The sequence below is a fragment of the Rhamphochromis longiceps genome, linkage group LG15 (assembly GCF_057381845.1).
Source record: "Rhamphochromis longiceps isolate RC_006_pf linkage group LG15, R_longiceps_female_GT1.1, whole genome shotgun sequence".
Lineage (NCBI taxonomy): Eukaryota > Metazoa > Chordata > Actinopteri > Cichliformes > Cichlidae > Rhamphochromis > Rhamphochromis longiceps.
In genome coordinates, this window is record NC_140571.1 from 20,905,258 (window position 1) to 20,925,530 (window position 20,273).

Below are 20,273 nucleotides of genomic sequence, written 5' to 3' on the forward strand. Positions count from 1 at the left end.
CCGTGTTAAAATCGATTTGTTTTTATCCCACTTTTGTCATTTTGGTCAAGAATGATTTAATGTTTGAAACATTTTGTATTTTTCACTTTTGTAAGATTTTTAAAACAACAATTATACAGACAATTGCTCTTTCATTTTTTTTGGCTTGCTCCCCCTTACATACAGTACATACACACAGTTGTGACAAACCACCTGTTTCTGACTGTAGTTGCTACACAGAGGTTTTTTTGCATTCCCCACACCGGCTGCTGACTTTATGATCTTCATTAGTTGGATCTGAAGTCTTGCCGTCTTTGGTTGGCCCTGTTTGCTTTTTTTTCTGTAGCTGAATTGTGGCTTTTGTCACCCCACACCTTCCTATTTCTTCAGTGATTGGGGTTTGCATTTGGGGCAATCTTTCAGTCAGCTTCTCATATGTGGTGTAGCAAGCTCCTTTGAGAGCTCAGTGAGGAGGACCCGTTATGCAGTGGTCATACAATTCTTGAATTCAAGGTGCTGAGCAGTGAAAAAAAGTGTAGGCACTCACGGTGGCAATGTCAAGTTGTACCACAGCACCATGGGCCACCTATATGTTTTACAATTTCAGAGTGTAGAGTAGGCGCGAACCATCTGAACCATAGTATCTACACCTTCTTTGGTCTTATTGTACAATGTGATAAATTATGTTTTCCCCTTTCTAGCATTTTCATCAACTATTTTCTTGTGATACATCATTCTCAGGAGTACAACAGCCACTTCGTTCTTTCTGACATAGCTGACTATGGTAAGCCTGCCATTGAATGCACACTGTGCTGTAAACCTCCCAGAACTCAGAAGCCTTCTTCAGACGAAGGATTTCTGCCTTGTCCTATTGTAGAGTCCTCACAATAGTGTCCCAGGAGACACTGTGGAAGAGGTACATTGGAGAAGAAAAAATCTTCTTCAGCTGTGTGTCTCACTGAGGAAACCATTCTAGATCTTGCAAAGAAGGATGTGTGCATCACAGAGCCAGAAGATCTTTAGGCCATACTTGATTGGTTTGTTTGGCATAGTAGTTCACTGTAGAAGTTAGGGCTGCTCAATTAATCGAATTTTAATCACGATTACGATCTGGGCTTTCAACGATCATTAAAAATGAGTGAGCCGATTATTAGCCCCTCCCTCGTTTATCCGCGACACCTTAAAGGCCGGTCCGTAAAAATATTGTCGGGCATAAACCGGTCCGTGGCGCAAAAAAGGTTGGAGACCGCTGATTAAGAGGACCCGAGGGAAGCTCGGAAAGCTAAGTAGAAGTTATTTGGAGAGGAGAGTGACTGCCGTTGGTTGAAAAGAGAGGTAAAAAAAAACTTCAGTGGTGTTGCACACTATTTTATATTATTTTTTAAAGTCATTGTTAACCCTTTAAAGCCGGTCAGAGCAGCACGCGCCGTTTTGTGTAACTATTTTTAAATCCCTGTAGAACCTGGACCGTGTAAGCCAGCGCAATAATTTGTTTTGCATATGAAACCGGAGGAGTTGTACTTACATCTTATGCCATCAGCTTGTCCTCGGTCACGGTTTCCTTCCACATAAAGCTTTGCAAAAATTGCATAAAAAGCGCTTGCAGGAACAAAAACATAATATTCCAGAAACACGCTTTGCCGATCCGATCAGCTGTTCGTAACACTTCCCACAGTGAAACAGACGTCAGCGCGAACTGTCGCATGTCCGCCATTTCCTGGCCGAAACCGGAAGTGACGTCATTTTCGCGGAAATGTAGTTTTTTACTTGTAAGATAAGATAAGATAAGATAGAACTTTATTAATCCCTCGGGTGGGTTCCTCTGGGAAATTCGATGCCTTAAAAGCCTATACTGGTCATGTTTGACTTTTCTGAATAGTTTCTGGGATGCTTGGAACTCAAATTGCACTGCTGGAAATAGTTTATTTTGATGCACCTGCTGTTTTCTTTGCAAATTTGCATCATAGGATTGTTTTTTCGTTTTTCCTGCAGTATATAAAAATTGGTGTATCTCCATAATAAAACTATGAACACACTCAAAATAAATTTCCTGTTGTTGTAAACTATTTTTTGCAACTTTTTTGTATTTAAAGTTTTGAGGGATAAACCTCTTAAATTTCTCCAAGTAATATATGTAAAAAAACAAACAAAAACGATTAAAACATTTTTTTGTAGTTTATTGCACTTTTTTGCAATTAATGTAGTTACTATGGACTTAATGCATACATATTATTAAAATATGGGCTATAACAGTTGTATAGCAACTTGAAATGCTCCCATAAATGGCACTACAACATGTAAAAAAATAATATAAGCTCTGGCGGACTTGGTTCTATAGTAGGTCTTAAAGGGTTAAATAAATATCCTCAAATAATCGAGATTTCAATTTCAGTGAAAATAATCGTGATTATCATTTTTGCCATAATCGAGCAGCCCTAGTAGAAGTTTGAACTAGCGCTGGGCCATATCATACTGTTCACGGTAATACCGGTATACTGTTGTTATTACTGTTTTCAGAAATTAAGGCACACTTAAAATCAATCTTTCGATTTTTCTGAAAAACCGTGCGCCTTATGTATGAATTCTGGTTGTGCTTACTCACCTCAAAGCGATTTTATGTGGTACATGGCGCTCGAAAATCTGTCAAAAAAATGTTTTAGTACGACTCTCGTAAGCTACGAAGCCGCACTGCTTGATGGATTGTCGGAGCATTACGGCTACCGGAGGCAGGAGCCTGGCGGAGTGATACGTACTGTGCTTCAACATAATATTACCGTATTGTGTGTGTATAACCTCTTTTTAAGTTTTGTGGATATTATACATGGTTATGCTCAGGATATGTCGGCCGGTTTCCACTGGAAATCCCTTTTGGTTAAACTGTCAGTGAGGAATTTGCATTTGCACTGTTAAATTTTTACATAACTTTAATGCACATAAAAAACAGCTGCTTGTTTAAGTGAAAATACATTGATAGGTTTTTTGGGGTTTTTTGTACTAATAACGTTGTGGAGTTATCAATCAATTTTTGAATTATTATTATTAGTCAATTATATCATCAGTTATACCGTTATCGCAAATTTTCAAATATATATAGTGATAAATATTTTTGGCCATATTGCCCTGCCCTAGTTTGAACCTACCCCTGAATGGCACAGGTTGTTAATCTACATATTTACTAAGAATAAACTGTCTGAATGCTGAATGAAAGCTGTCTGTTAGTTCTTGCTGTGTAAAATAATCTTAGGGTGTGACACTCTTTGTGGTCCACAAAATATCCATTCCTGGCCGTCACTGTTGATAAGAATCAGAATTTCCCATGAAATTCCACAGGAAATGAATATGGTTCATTTTTGACCCAGTAATGGAAGTTTGGGGTAGTAATATGAAAACTACTATTTTGGTCCTGGTTATGTTGGAAAACCTATTGTGAGCTGCAGGGTCACATCAACCAGACCCTGCCGTAGATGAAGAACTGTTTGGTGTCGTGTTATTCAGAAGTCACAGCGGCTACAGAGCGTGTAGTGATGCTGTAGTCCTAGGTGGGGGATTTAGCGTTCATCAGCAGAATGAGACACTCACTTTTGAGGGGGCTGATGATAGTGGGCTTTCTGCTAGTGTATTTCAAGCCCAGGCTATTCCCCGCTGGGCCTAACGTGATACCACCATAGAAAAAGCTATAACATTTAGTTAGTTCACAGGAAGCAAAGTGATTGCAGAAAACTTTTAAAAGTTTTCCACAGAACATCTAATCTTTTCAAGCTTCTACCTTTATTGATGGGTTTTCATACCTCAGTATGGTAAGAAGATTGTTTGATGACGAATTAGTTTCTGGAGTTTTCCATGGGTAGCTGCATAGATCACCCTCACTAATTTCAGATGCACATCCAGCGTTTTTGTTCTATAAGCAGACCTGAAATATGACAGACATTTCTCAGTTCAGAAAAGCGTTTCAGGTTTTACTGCCAGTGAGCTTTCAAGGCGTAGTTTCGTGTTTTACTTGCATAGTTTTTCTCTTTTTGTCTTATTTTGTTTTTTGGTTACTGTCTGTCTGATTGCATTGATTACTTTCATGTACGTTAACCATATTTCGATACTCTCTCGCTGGTCATTGTTTTGTTTTTTTGCTTCGTGATATCTCAATCATGGTGCGTAAGGTTAACTAGTTATCTAACTCACTGCTAACATCTAAAATTGCTAACTTCTAAATCCACTGAACCTCATAGCTGTAGCTAGAGCTGGGCGATAGAACGATAACGATATGTATCGCGATATAACTTTTACTCGATAGAGAAAGAAACCGCGATAGACCTCGCCGCTCTTGTCCTCTTTAAAAAAAAAAAAAAAAAAAAAAAAGGTCAGCCAATCCAAATTAAGTAGCGCAGAGCCGAACCAATCACAGCCGCAGCGTCACGTCGCGTGACTTGTTACGTACAGCACAAGTGCCAAGCCGCACCTGTGTTTGTTTGGGAAGCAGCCAGCGGGTAATGGAGCCAGCGCATAATGGAGGAAATGAGTGTGCCGACTAGAAAAATCAACCGAGCGTGACCGAAGAGAAAACAGATGATGGTTCCAATGCCGGAGAGATTGTCGAACGGAAGAGCCATAGAAGTTCCGTAGTGTGAAGGTATTTCGGCTATTTCAAGTCTGACAAAAAACAGAGTAGCGTGCACTGTAAATTGTGCCGAAAGCAAGTCTGGAAATACAATAAACTGGTGCATGCGTCACACTGTGCGCCACGTTATTGTTTCGGTGAAATGAATTTCTACAATACTGTTACTGTTAATTCTACTCTCTGCAGTGTTTAAATGCTTACATATACACACAGTTACTGTCCCTCCACACATACGACTCGGTTCTGCTTCTATGCCCCAGCTTTGTTTACTTTTTCCCACCGAGGCTTCTAGACTTCTGATTGGCCAACATTTCCGCACGGTTAGGAATCTAGCGCCACCTGCTGCTTTGGCATGTTCATAGCAGCGTTTTCCTTCATTTCTGCCTTTATGTGTGGACGGGATTATTTTTTAAAACGAAAACGGAAAATCTCAGTTTTCAAAAATACCCGTGTACGTGTGGACGTAGCCTCAGTCTCTGACTGAAAGCGCTAATTCGTCATTCGGCTTTTGTCAGACTAAAGTAACTGTTAAAACTGTTTGAAAAGCTCAGCTATACAACAAGGAGAGATTGAGAATTTCCTTTTAGTTCTCAGTTTATTTGATATTGACAAAAGTTAGTCAGTTTTGTCTGTTCTTCTGTAAAACAAACTAAGATTTATTTTTAGAATTAATATTTTGTTTCTAAGTGGAATTGACAATTTAGTCTGTTTTGTTTGTTCTATTTTGAAACTTAAACGCTTTAGCGGCTGCCTTTTGTGTAGTTTGCAATATTTGCCTTTATTTAGCTGAAAAAGTCTCATGTTCCTTAAGTACATCTACCCTGTTGAACTTATTATGGGAAATAAATATTTAAATAAAAACAAGTTGCTGATTATTTCACATTTTACTTGTGAGCAACGGCACATTTAAATCTTACAAATATAGTTATTTGGCTTATATCGTGATAGATATCGTTATCGCCTGAAATGAAAAAAACATATCGTGATATGAAAAAATCTCATATCGCCCAGCTCTAGCTGTAGCTGTAGCTGAAAGGTTTTTCAACCATTTTTAAAAATTCGCATTGGACCTTAGTGCTAAATAAGTTTGAAATAAAGTCCCCAATTATTTCTCTCTCTCTATCCACTGTGCGTTCAGATATGTACCAACACATCTCTGCTCGTCCATCTGTGCAACTCAGTTAGCGTTACAGCAGATTGATAGTGCAACAGTAATTGAGCGGATACATTCAATTACCCGCAGCCCCACACACCTCAGTCCCCATGCCAGTCTAAGCTGCCCGGGTTAACAACTTTTCTGGAAGAAAACCTGTATATTAATCACATATTTGTAACAAAGTACTTGGTAAATAAAATATTTGCTGTTGTAGTTTCAGTGTATGAGTTCTTGCATTTTATTGATCACCCTGACTGTTCACCACTTATATTTTTTGTTAAAATGTAAGCACTATTGCAATGTTATAAGAATACAGATTGAAATGGGCATAACCCACCTATCAATTATATAATATGCTTGCTTCTACACGTTTTTTTTTCTGTCTTGATAGTAGGGCTGGGCGATATGACCCAAAATTCATATCTCGATATTTTTTAGCTGGATGGCGATATAAGATATATATCTTGATATATTTTTTTAAAGACATAAAGTAAGAACAAAAAGAGAGTTCTTAGTCAAAGCTGTGTCCCAGATGTCACACAGGCACTTTTATTAACATAGAGCAGATGTACATAAAATTTACTCAAAAATAAATTATGAGCATTTATTAAATAATAATGCTCCATAAATAAAAGAAAACAATGTTGTTTTTGTGCATAGCAAAAAGCTCACAATTGTGCAGTCAAAATGTAAACTAAAAGACGCTGAGCACAATAACAAAGACAGATTTCACAGCTGCTCTGTTCCCAACTTGTACTGCGTGACTGACAGCCTGGAGTTTGAAATCCGCTTTGCAACCACGTCTCTTAACAGGTGCCATTTATGGTCCTTATACACAGTAGGGTAATATTACGTTGAAGCACAGTACGTATCACTCCGCGAGGCTCAGCCGTAATGCTCCGACAATCCATCAAGCGGTGCAGCTCCGTAGCTTACCAAAGTCGTACTAAAACATTTTTTGACAGATTGCTGAGCGCTGTGTTCCACATAAAATCGGTTCGCGGCCATCAAGCACAACCAGAATTCATACATAAGGCACGCTGTCAACTTTTGAGAAAATGAAAGGATTTTAGTCCGTGCAGCACCTCTGGGCTGCATGGCGTTAGCGTGGTTAGCTCGTTAGCGTGTTAGCTAGCTAACACGTTGACGGCGTCCAGCCCCACGCACGGGGCGATGCGCAGTAACTCGTTAATGGAGATTTGCCGTGTCCATCTTGTCGTTTCCTGCAGGTGAAGCGATGGGGGAGGAGGGGGAGTTGTGTTCAGTGAAGGAGAGGCGAGGCGGAGTAACGTTGCGTAAAGACGAAAGTGTACGAAAGAGAGGCAAACTTGTGGCTCCACAAGTAGAATTATAACGTAACATATAGACTATATCGATATAAAGGATATTGTCACATCTTATATCTCGTATAAAAATATATCGATATTTTTTAAAAACTCGATATATCGCCCAGCTCTACTTGATAGTTCTGTTTTGTCACTCATTGGTCTTTAAATGGAGTCAGTTCTGCATATTGGCTCTACCTGTTATTAAAATATGTATCCAGCCAGCTTTGTTCTCTTCCTTTTTGCCCACCTTCCATTACGTTTCTCCCTTTTGTCCCATTCAGCTGAAATGCAGGTCACTGAGGTGTGGTTCTAATCTCAGGTTAACCTGCCAGTGCCATAGCATTTTGCATGCACTTGATGGATAAATGGTGTGTGTGAAAAGGGAGAAAACGAGTTTGGTGACAAAGCCAGAGATGACTGCAGTGAGCAGTACCTACAAAAAAGGCAACACTGGACTGATAGCAGTGAAGAAAGTACCACTCGCTGTGTGATGCAGGGCATGTTTTTCAGTAGTGATTACTCACAAATCCCAGCTTAAAGACAGTTTGTGAGTATGTACTCTCTGTACACTATAACTTTTAAGACTATTGAAAAGTAAATTATATTAGAAGTAGGGCTGAAAGTGCCTTCTTTTAATGTCAGCAGACAATGATTTGGGGAATTGCTGATGGTCAGAGTGACTTCATTTGGGTTATTGATTAACACGTTTAGCTTGTTTCCCTATTGCTTCTTATTATTTATCACTAAATTAATTTAGGATTTAGAAAATGTAAATGACACTGACATATCATTTCAGAATGTGGGAAGTCAGTTGTTGGCTGTCCAGCGGTTGATTTGAAATGAGAGTGCAGTTGTAGTTGATGTCCTCTTCTCAGCTTTTTGCCTCCCTTTGTGTGTTTTTGACTGTGAAAAACTCTACTCACTGTTATGTGAGATTTATACTTGTGCATTAAATTTACATCCTCAAAAGATCATAACCAAACTCCGTTTTAGGACTGGACAATTAATTGGAAATGAATTAGATCTCTTATCAACATAATCTGGCCCGTGTCGGTTGTGAGTTATGCTGGTTGAAAACTGTGGCATGCAGCAAGGTGACAATAGAAGAAGAGATCCAGACAGTGATGGGTTTGCACATTTGGTTTTCACAACTACTACTTCTGTTTATCGAAAGTTGGACTATTCTGCAGATGTTAAAAATGATTTTTTTCTGTTCAGACACTTGAGATGTAAACATGTCAGGATCAGATTGCTTTGTATGGGGTCCATTTAAAATTCATAGTTCATTAATTGTAATTGAGGTAAAATGTTCAGTTGATTTTGATTTGAGATCATACCGCCCTAATCCTACATGCGGTGTAACTTGGATGTAAACTGAAATGTACCTCCTTGGAAATCTAGCGAAATTGCGTCGATGCAGCCTACAACGACTGTGATTGGTATCATGGTTTTCTCCGGTGCACTTCCATCTAGTTCTTCCCTGCTGCCATCTGTTGCATTGACTTAAAGGAAGAAACACCACAAAACTACTGTTTTAGTGGCAAAATTGCAAATTAACTCAAACATACCACACAGTATAGTATAAGCATAAATGCTGGTAATGGTGTTACCCACTTGCAAGTAAGCTGTGTCTTTATTCAGTGCAGAAATGTTAATGTGACGTGAAGGTTGACGTTCTGAGTTGAAGACAGCCAGCTATGTTTTTAGTGCACTTTAAATTATTTTTTGATTAATACATATAAGGAAAACAAGTTTTCCATCTTAACATTGTTTATCTTCAGTTGCTCAAATGATGCATTCTTATTGTACTAAAGGAAATTAAAATTTTCCTACTGCCTATTATCAGTTTCATTGGAAGCACTTTGAACTGCTAAGCTGCACAAAAGATGCTATACCAATTAAGTTTGATTTTGATATCCTGTACAGGGCTCACAAAATCTTCCAGTCGGGCTACCAAAATCTATCGCTGCCCTGCCCGTCGGACTATCATAGGAAGGAAAATTATATGTCAATGCTTTTGCATTCTTTCAGAAATGTAGCTGGGTAATTATGTCATTGGCATCGGTGAGCCACTGTCAATATGTGACATATTGAAATCGCGTTTGAATTTGCGCTTGTTTTTTGCTTTCACTTTGCAATCGCGCGAACTGTGTATAGAGAGCGACAGTACTGATCTGTGAGTGATGATAATTTGTGCACCAATTCCTCTGACATCGTCTTATCAATCATTAGCTTACTATGCAAACATGACAAGTGAAATCTCCCGCAGCTTAAACATGTGAGAGGTTGATCGCGCAGAGAATCGCTGAGCTTATGTGAGTGCGTGTGTAAAAGCAGCAGGATATATATTTTAGTTCTGCTGAGCCAAATAAGACAGGTCAGGGTGAAGAAGTGACAGCCAAAGAAAAGCTTACCACAAAATGGAAAAGTTATGACAAATCAGACTATAAGGCAAAAAGAAAGTGCAGCTTTATGGTTTCATGGACAAAAGAATTTCTGCGGCTGCAATATGACGAGCTAAATAACCAGGGCTGCACATAAGTGGTCCGCAGGTGCGCATTCGCTGTCAAAATAAAAAACGCGCACAAGATAAGAAGTTGCAATGCGTGTATGCGTACATAAGATTTTCTGGAGGACAGACATTTGTTTAGAACTCCTAAAGATGTCAAAGAAGCTCCTTTAACCCTTCTTAGGCCCTGGGACCATTTTTGGTCCCTTTAGTTTTTCAGTTACAAGCCATTTGCACTGTGTTGAATGGAATATAGCCAAATTCTCTAAAAAAAAGTTTGGCATAATTTCATTTCAAAATTCAAGTCTGACTTCCTTAAGCAATTACTTTGGTGTTCCTCCACCTCCAAAGAAATGTCAGGAGTCCGAACCACAAAAGAAGCACGTATTCTCGGTAAAGTGGTTGCAGGAGGTGAGCTGGCTTCAAACAAATGATGAACGCACAGAGATGTGGTGCGGAATGTGCCGTGAAAATCCCACTCTAGCGGACAAAAACAGTGCTTTTTATATGTACGCAAACGCACGTTGCAACTTTTTATCTGGTGCGCGTCTTTTATTTTGACAGCGAATGCGCACATGCGGACCACTTATGTGCACCTGTGTAAATAACATAATGTTCTGCCGGGTGTGTTGTTGGTTTTCCCTCGATTTCTGAGTCGACAAGCGCCTTTGTTACTGGGACCAGTAATTTTAAGAAAGGCCCCCATTAGAACCCATGAGAAATGCAAGAAATGCATTATTGCTCAGTCTGCAATATCTTTTCTGGAACAAACACCAATTGCAAATAACATACTAAAAATAAACCTGAAAAATCTCTTTAGTACTTGCAAAGACTGAACTACCACTGGCAAAATTTAGCAGTCTTTGCAAACTCTCTCTTACCCGTGACTTCAGTGGAAATTTCAAATTCAGGATCTGACACAGACTGATTCATGTCCTACACAGTTCTTACAAGTTCATAGAAATTTCTGTTTAATTAGAACAGTGGTTCTTAACCTGGGTTCGATCGAACCCTAGGGGTTCGGTGAGTTAGTCTCAGGGGTTCGGCAGAGCCTCCACTGTGACATGCACGGCTCATTTTGTGCACCAGTAAAAAACATATCTATGTCTTGAATTTGAAAAAAATCACGTTTTATTTTTCACTAAAGAGGGGTTCAGTGAATGCACATAGGAAACTGGTGGGGTTCGGTACCTCCAACAAGGTTAAGAACCACTGAATTAGAACCAAATATTTGAGTTGATGATTGTAATTTTTATACAATGTTGTAATTTGTGTTTCAACAATTTTTTGATTAATGTTTTGTTTCTGTTACAATATTATACTTTAATGTATTGTAACGGAAACAAAACATCAATCAAAAAATTGCTCTCTTTTTTTATTCGGGCTACTTAAATTTATTTTGGGCTACCAAAAATTGAAGAGTCCCTGCCCGAAGGGCTACCAGGGACTTTGAAATTTTGCGAGCCCTGCGGTACCTCTCCAGCTCCACTAGCTAAGACTGAGCAAAGATTCCCCTGATGGTCATATTTCTGTGGTTTGTTTTCAGATGGTCAGTAGTGAGTGTGCATGTGTGCACACAAACTCCAATGTCAAGTGTCATGTTTACCCAAACATGTTAATAGATAAGACAAGACCCACTGAATTTCCTGTCAACAAGAAGCATCATTATGGAGCACACAAAACTGACCTACTTAACTCAACCACAGTTGGCTGACTGTTGAAGCCTGGTGTGCTGTCATGTTTAGAAAACATGACCTGCATTTTGGCAGTATTTCAAAAAGTAGGAAAAAAGGTAAACCTGTTCAGTTGGAGGGTGGCTTTTCAGGAACCAGTTTGTAGTCAGTTAAAACTGTACTTTACAGTTTCTGCCTATGCTCATGTTGTGCATCTAGAAAGCACCGTTGTTTTTAAAAGGGAAAAGTCACGGGCTAACGAGAGCCAGCAACATTTTGATCACTCAAATCAAACCTAATTTATTTAAAAGCTCCAGCTTAATCATATTTAGCTGCAAATAATTTGATTATTAAATAATCCAATAATCAATTTGTAAAGAGTCAGGAATAGAATGCTTAATTTGAGAGAACTTGTGCAGTTGTGCAACCACAAATGCGCACACCTCAAAGTCTAGACTAGATAATAATTGGCATAGTGGTTTGAAAGTGACTAAAATACTGTGCATGTTTAAAGTACTTGCATTTTTTTCTTAATTTGTAAAAATTTTGAACAAATGATAAAAAATAAAAAGATTACAAGACATCCATATGTATATACGCATGTATACACTTTAGGGCTGCCACAAACGATTATTTTGATAGTCGACTAGTCACCGATTATTTTTGCGATTAGTCGACTAATCAGATCATGCATCCATTGGACGTAAAACTACAGCTTATTGCACCAGCAGCATCTGCTCTTATATAACTATCATTAGCTTACAGCTTTAAGTGTTTAAGGTCTGTGCTAAGTAAAAATAAAGACAAGATGATAGTTTATTAAATTTTAATGAAATTTGCAGATTGTTTTGGTGGAGTTTAATAAACTCCTTGCTATCTAAAATATAACAGGACACTGGAGTATATTCTGGAGCATCTCACACTTCTGATAATCAGCTGTCTGCTTGACGTTTATTCAGCTGTGTAAAAACTATAACTTTAATCTCAGCCAAACCGATTTACTCAGGAACAAATAAAATACTAAAAAAAAAAAGCCAAACAATAACATTTTAAGTTATCTAAGTGACTCATATATATTTAACCTGAGTAGCGAAAGACGGCGGTGGGTTTGAAAACGATTTGCGGGGAGTCCGGTGTTCTCACGGCGCTAGTGAGCCTAGCCCCCGGCTCGCTAACGAGCTAGTGGGTAACAGATGTCTCCGAAAACGTCGGAGCGCTTTTGAAAATATGTGGTGTCCTGATAAACTGAGCAGATATTTGAGGTTTACACAGCTACATTCTCGCCTGAAAATATGTTAAACGTTTATTTTGTGACCCAGAAAGAATAATAAGAGTAACATTAAAACTAACTAGCTGCCGCCATTGTTGGAAACTGTGCTGGGCCGCGCTATGAATTCTGGGACACAGCTGCTTTTTCTTCTTCTTCGGGGTTTAACGGCAGCTGACATCCTTGTACATGCAATGCTGCCATCTTCTGTTTCAGTCCGTTATTACACTCTTAAATCCTGCCACTTATTCCTGCGTCTTTTGTGATCTTACAAAGCTTCAAACGACGCGTCGACTATTAAATCAGTCGTCGACGATTTTGATAGTCGACGTAATCGTGACTAGTCGACAAATCGTGGCAGCCCTAATACACTTATATACAAATGCCTATACACACACATGCACATGGACATAATACATGTATACATATACACATGCATACATTATCCAACAAGATAAAAACAACCAAAACTAAATAACTACGACAGAATAGACCCTGTTTCAAAGTGATCCAAAACCTGTGAAAATTGCTAGGTCTTCAGGTTTGATTGAAGAGGAGGTGATCTTTATAAATGAAGGAAGACTGTTCCAGGGTCTTGGAGCAGCAATGGAAAAAGCCTTGTCACCTTTAGATTCTGAACGTATCATTATTTGAAAATAATAGTGGGTTACCTTAGTAATGCTTTTGTAATAAAGAAGGTACAGTTTCTGTGCTAAAGGGGTCTAATACCTTGATTTCTACATGCCTCATCATATCAAGACCCACCCTCAGAGTGCAGGCTTCCTTGTGCTTCTTCTGTAAGTAGAATTGGAGGAAGAGTTTTCAGTTATCAGACCTCCCTTTTGTAGAATTTGGTTCGTGTTCTGATTCAGGAGAAAGACACCATCCCCTCTATTACTCTTATTTTAAACTTCTCTTTTGTATAAGTTACAATTAGGACTGGATCAGGTGAGCCTGAGCTGTCCCTCAGTAATGCTGCTGATTGTTTAAACTGCTGTGGGGCTTTCTGTGTTTGGTGTTTCTGGGTACTTTTTTGCCCCTTCTCTTTCTTCTCACCAACCAGTCATGGAAGATGGCTTTGCCTCGCTGAGCCTGGCTCTACTGGAGGTCTCTTCCTATTAAAAGTGAGTTCTTCCTTCCAACTATTGCCAAGTATTTGCTCTCGGCTTCTCTCAGATGTTGTAGGATCTTCACTTCAAGATAAAAAGCACCTTAATTGTTCTTGCTTGTAGTCAGTTTTTTTTCCCTCTGTAACATCAGCAGTATTTCTAAGCCAGAAATCAACAATCACCAATTAGTCAGCCTGGTTTTCTTATGGGTGCGATTGCTGGCATGATTTCATTGTTACACAATGGAATTAGAGCTGGGCGATATGAGATTTTTTCATATCACGATATGTTTTTTTTCATTTCAGGCGATAACGATATCTATCACGATATAAGCCAAATAACTATATTTGTAAGATTTAAATGTGCCGTTGCTCACAAGTAAAATGTGAAATAATCAGCAGCTTGTTTTTATTTAAATATTTATTTCCCATAATAAGTTCAACAGGGTAGATGTACTTAAGGAACATGAGACTTTTTCAGCTAAATAAAGGCAAATATTGCAAACTACACAAAAGGCAGCCGCTAAAGCGTTTAAGTTTCAAAATAGAACAAACGAAACAGACTAAATTGTCAATTCCACTTAGAAACAAAATATAAATTCTAAAAATAAATCTTAGTTTGTTTTACAGAAGAACAGACAAAACTGACTAACTTTTGTCAATATCAAATAAACTGAGAACTAAAAGGAAATTCTCAATCTCTCCTTGTTGTATAGCTTAGCTTTTCAAACAGTTTTAACAGTTACTTTAGTCTGACAAAAGCCGAATGACGAATTAGCGCTTCCAGTCAGAGACTGAGGCTACGTCCACACGTACACGGGTATTTTTGAAAACGGAGATTTTCCGTTTTCGTTTTGAAAAATAATCCCGTCCACACATAAAGGCAGAAATGAAGGAAAACGCTGCTATGAACATGCCAAAGCAGCAGGTGGCGCTAGATTCCTAACCGTGCAGAAATGTTGGCCAATCAGAAGTCTAGAAGCCTCGGTGGGAAAAAGTAAACAAAGCTGGGGCATAGAAGCAGAACCGAGTCGTATGTGTGGAGGGACAGTAACTGTGTGTATATGTAAGCATTTAAACACTGCAGAGAGAATTAACAGTAACAGTATTGTAGAAATTCATTTCACCGAAACAATAACGTGGCGCACAGTGTGACGCATGCACCAGTTTATTGTATTTCCAGACTTGCTTTCGGCACAATTTACAGTGCACGCTACTCTGTTTTTTGTCAGACTTGAAATAGCCGAAATACCTTCACACTACGGAACTTCTATGGCTCTTCCGTTCGACAATCTCTCCGGCATTGGAACCATCATCTGTTTTCTCTTCGGTCACGCTCGGTTGATTTTTCTAGTCGGCACACTCATTTCCTCCATTACGCGCTGGCTCCATTACCCGCTGGCTGCTTCCCAAACAAACACAGGTGCGGCTTGGCACTTGTGCTGTACGTAACAAGTCACGTGACGTGACGCTGCGGCTGTGATTGGTTCGGCTCTGCGCTACTGAATTTGGATCGGCTGACCTTTTTTTTTTTTTTTTAAGAGGACAAGAGCGGCGAGGTCTATCGCGATAGCTTAATTTCTCTATCGAGTAAAAGTTATATCGCGATACATATCGTTATCGTTCTATCGCCCAGCTCTAAATGGAATGCAAGATCAGACATCACAATTATTCTGTTATGTAATGATTCTCATTTAATTCATAAAATGCTCCAAATTTGAACTCCTCCTCGACCCTCTGGTATAAGCAGGCTGACCTTTTGGCATCTGATGACTATCTGACCATCACGTAGTCATTGTAGTTATTTAGAAGCGTTGGTAGATGAGGCAGAAAGGCTGGCACACTGTTCCAAAACAAGCCTACTGGTCCACCAAAGCCAAGGCTGCTGGTTCACCAGACTTAAAGAAATCAAGGACTGTGTGAAATATAGCCTTCATGTGTTTTGATAAAGTAGTTTGTCATAATACTTTATTGTAGGAAAAGAGTTTGATTTGTTGGTTACCTGCACTAGATGGGACAAGGTTTTGGCTTCTTGAGCAAGTTAAAATGTGCTTTTGAAGGTCCCTTTATTATGTCTACACTTGAAGTCAGTGTGAAGGTGAAGGGCAGACATCCGCTATGACGCTAGACAGCTCTTGTTTCCAGATGCATATTCATAACGGTATTGATACGTTTTTGTTAAAATCCTCCTATAAGCTGGCACTTTCTTTTTAGTCTTTGGCATGCTAGCCATTAAAATCCATATTTGAAAATCAATGTTCATTGGATAAGGAGATTTTCATTCATGTTTTAAGGCTCCTCATTCAGTGCAGTCTTTCTGTGTAAAATATACAAGAGTTTTATAAATGCCAATTTAGCAACATCTGCAGCCAATCAGAAAAGTGCAAATTAAGGAAAATCTTGAGGAATTTAACAGAAGTTAAAAGCTATTTTTAACAAGATAAACAAGAAATGAACTACACAGATTAAAACTTTATAGCAGAGAATTACAATAAGAAAATAACTGCCCTGAGTTCATAGTTGAACACCTCTGCATGCTGAGACCCAGTATCGCCTTAATAACATCAGTGATTCTTGCCTGAGGATGAGGATTATTGACACTGTTAACATTAACTTTACTCACTTTTTTCTTTTTTCTTCTGCCTGTTATTATCTAAGCGAGGAAGCAGCCAGTTACGTTTTACCTAACAGCCTAGGTTTGCTTGTCGTCACATCTTTGAAGCCCGTCTGTGAATGCTAGGAAGAGTTTCTAAGCAGAAGAAGGGAGAGAACAAGGTTCTGGTTTGGATATTGTCCTATGTCTGCAGTGCTTCTGGCCAGTCATTTTGCACCAGTACAACCACTGTGCTGAAAATGATTAGATTGCTGTAAATTTCCTGCTTAAAGAGAGCTAGAATCTACTGGAATCAATTAAATCCCACACTGAAATCCAGGCTACACTCAGTACACACAGACTTGCTAAAGATTTATCTCAGGGTTTTCCCAACAGAAGAGGTTTACGTCAGAGTCAAAAGAAAGTTATATTTTTTTAATCCAGTTTTTTGATTAGGGGTTTATATACTGATATACGAACAATGCTTTTCTTTGTAAGATGGTTAGAAGTACCAGGAAATGTTCTTCATCAGATAAGGTAATGCAGACTCATTACATTCAATGTACACGGACCAGCCTTGCTGATGAGGGTAGTCCCCCCCCCCCCCCCCCCCAAGACCCATTATAAGCCTGGAAAAACCTTGTGTATGCAAATTTTATTTATCTTTTTTGTTAAGTAACCCAGATGAAGTGAGGATCAAATAAAGTTGACGTTGAAGCTCTGTTTTCTCTCTTCATTGTTCTCCCTTGAATATGGGTATGTACCTGTTAACTCGCCTTCTATTTTGCTGTTCCAGTGACGAGCTGTAATTCACACCTGTAAAATGCTATCTGATCAAACTCTAAATAGACACTGAAAAGCCTGAGACAGGAGAGGTCTCATGCAAAGCATTTAGAAGGCTTTTGACTTGACTTCGACTTGCTTGTTCGAAAATTTCTTGCAGCACTGCAAGGAGCCAGATTAAGAGGACTAGTCAATCAGCTGGTGTGTTTGGGCCTGGCAACAATCATGTGTTATCTGATCTTTACATAAAATGCGTGTTGTGTAGCACATACAACAAGGAAACTGTTTCTAACGTCTAAAATCAGCACACTGCTGCCTTTTTACGCAGAGCTGTGTTGCCGCACAGACTCTGGCTGCAGATTGATTCAGCTTGATACTGCGTTTGATCCCCATAGTCAGGAAAATCACTCATAATGCCCGAGCAGCTCGTTCTCCAGACTGAGACACTGATCTGCTGTTGCACAGGATAACCATGTGTCAGCTGAACAGATGGAAACAGAAGAGTGGGGTCTGCTGAGGAGCAGAACCACCCAGTGAATCAGATCCAGATAGTCGTTCAAATCCAGCCAATACTGACAAAACTTGAGACTCTTCCAAACACGAGTGTTTGTAACTTTCCACGTTTTATTGTTCAGTATTTGAAGAGAAAACTCTGAAATGCAATTCTTGCACTAAGGTGCCCTCCTCGACTAAACAGGAAACAATAAAAAATTTATTATCGGGCAACTTCCAGCAATTATAAAAGCATGATCATCAAGATAAAACTCTTTGCTGTGATGCTGTTGTTTTGCCTTGTGATATAAATCTACCACACCTCTTCCCTTTAAACCAGTGTATTAAGCTTAAATCAGGAGTTTTAAAGTGTGCCTGACTAGTAAAGCCATTTAATAACATCTTATAATGTCTTATAATAAGTGCAAATCCAACAATAGATCTCAGTGTTTCTGCATAGTGCCATTAGATGTGTATTAAAGACAAGTCAATCTGCAAGGGACCTTAACCGATGGAGTAATTTGGAATCAAAAATATAAATTGTACTTTTCCAATCAAATGTTTTGGTGGACCAGTGTTGGCCCCGGGTCATCAGACTGGTTAATTTGAGCCTACTTTATAGATACATATGTCTGTTTGCAAATCTGCTGGCCTGGGACAGGAAGATGTTCCTAAGCCAGCCAAGAGATGTAATCCTTCTAGCATGAGACCCTGAGTCTGGGAGGGGCGTCATCTCTGTAGAGCACAACACCCAAAAAGCCAAACTGGGGAGGCATTCTACTCAGATTCCTGTACATTGACTCAAAGTCAATACAGTCAATAAATCATTCATTTAATTACAAAGTTGGTTGTCAGTAAAACTAACAAGAAATCAGAGAAAAGGACAGAAAAATAATATAGATCATTGTTCCACTGAAATACAGCTATAGCAGTGTCTCAGACCTGGTGCATGTGATAATAAATATACAAGTACTTGATAGTGACCGAATGTTGTCTATAGATGGTGATACTGGCGACATTGAACTTCTGATGGTCTACATGCTTTTGTACTTGCCTCAGTCTGACCTCAATTATAGCAAGAATCATAATTGCTTCTTCTTCTTTCCTCTCTTTTTTTGGTCAGTACTGGACTAACAGTTGTTTTGACATGATGATTCGAGTGTTGCATTTATGGAACTTTTGGATTCCTTGAACCCAACATGTTTCCAAACAGACCCCTTGGTTTTGCTGGTCCTGTTGACCAGAGGTTCTCTTTCTGTCATCTTATTTTGAGCTAAACTAAACTTGTGGAGTGAGTTTGGGCTTTTGGGGAGGGTGGAAAGTGCTATAAAGGAAATGAAGTCAAACACATACCATATGTTTCATGTTTTATTTTCCTTTTTTTTTTTTAATTTAGGAAAGTCCCATTTTCTTTTAAGTATTCCTTTAATGCATCACGTTTCCAAAATGAGCTGATGTTAAATAATCTCAATATAGACCAGAATAATCCACCTCAAACCTTTTCTTCCATTATATTTTAAGCATGTTTTTAGATTTTTAGTTCTGAGTTACTGAATTACTTTAAAGGATTTAAATGTAGGGAATTTTAACGGTCTGAGTGTTATTTGTGTTCTCAGTTTGTTTGTTGACGAGTTGTTATGATTACAAGATGTAAAGCCACCGAAGTCGACACAATGGTGCGCAGATTTTACTGTGATCAGTCTGTCCCTACCTGCTGGGTTGTTAACAGCCAGCTGTGAGCAGCTATGAAGCGGATGTCAAGGCAAGAAACACAAATGTCAGGGGCAAGTAATTCTGTTTAGATTTATCTTCTGTGTGTGTGCTCTAAGTTATTATTAAAGTAGATTTCTGTGCTTCTCTTAGGTTATACAGTGAAATAACCTAAATATTTCGAATATATTTAATGAATGAAGCCCTGCAGCTGGTGTGGGTTGCTTTTAATTCTCCAGATGTCTTCCATAGAAGCTTCTATTTTGAATTCGCCCAACAATTTTATTGCTCTTTTATAAGATGCAGTCTTTTGGTAGTAGTGAGGGGAAATCTCATTTAATGTAGTCTTTTCTTCGGGGTTGTTATCACTTTTACATGGAAATGCTAAAGTTTCCTTCAACATGAACCTCTTAAACTCTTGTAGAGTAGCTTTGCATGATTTACAGTTCAAAATAATCCTTATTTATCTTACACAAGGTCTTGGCACTGCCCCTTAATTTTTCTTCTGTGTAAACCAATCTGTTTTAGCTGATCGGCCCTTAAGCTATCTTTCTTCTTATTGGCTTTTTTCCCCCAGAATATCATGAGATATACGATTTGCCACTTTTCTCCAAGGCCCTCCCTTCTTTTCTGTCTCTGTCTACGACTTGTGTAAATGCAGATTTGCCTCCAGTTACAATGCCTGGTGCAAATTTGTGTCAGTTCACCTCATTGCAGTGACTTCGTGTGCATAAATGTGCCATAAGAGTAGAACAAACAGTCTGAAAATTAGTGTTTGGTGCAGCTTGTAAGCTACAACTCAACTTATATTTACTTATATGACAAAAAAAAAGAAAAAATATATCATCAAATCATTTTCACTTCATCAGTGGTATTGGTGTTATGTTCAGATCACATATGATTAAGCTTAAACATTGTCACTATTTTACTATTCTTTAAATATCAACCACTACAAATCACTCTCAAGTAACAGCCCATAGTTGTAGTAAGGTTGCCAGCTGTACCTGGTGGAGTTCACCCTGGACCTGTTTTTTTTTTCACCTCTACATTTGTCATTGCTTTT

General features: G+C 38.8%; 1 protein-coding gene across 2 annotated transcripts in view; it reads left to right on the forward strand.

Moving 5' to 3' along the window:
• ncoa1 (nuclear receptor coactivator 1) overlaps window positions 1-20,273 on the forward strand; it is a 101,534-nt gene that overhangs the window by 17,634 nt on the left and 63,627 nt on the right. The window lies entirely within an intron of this gene.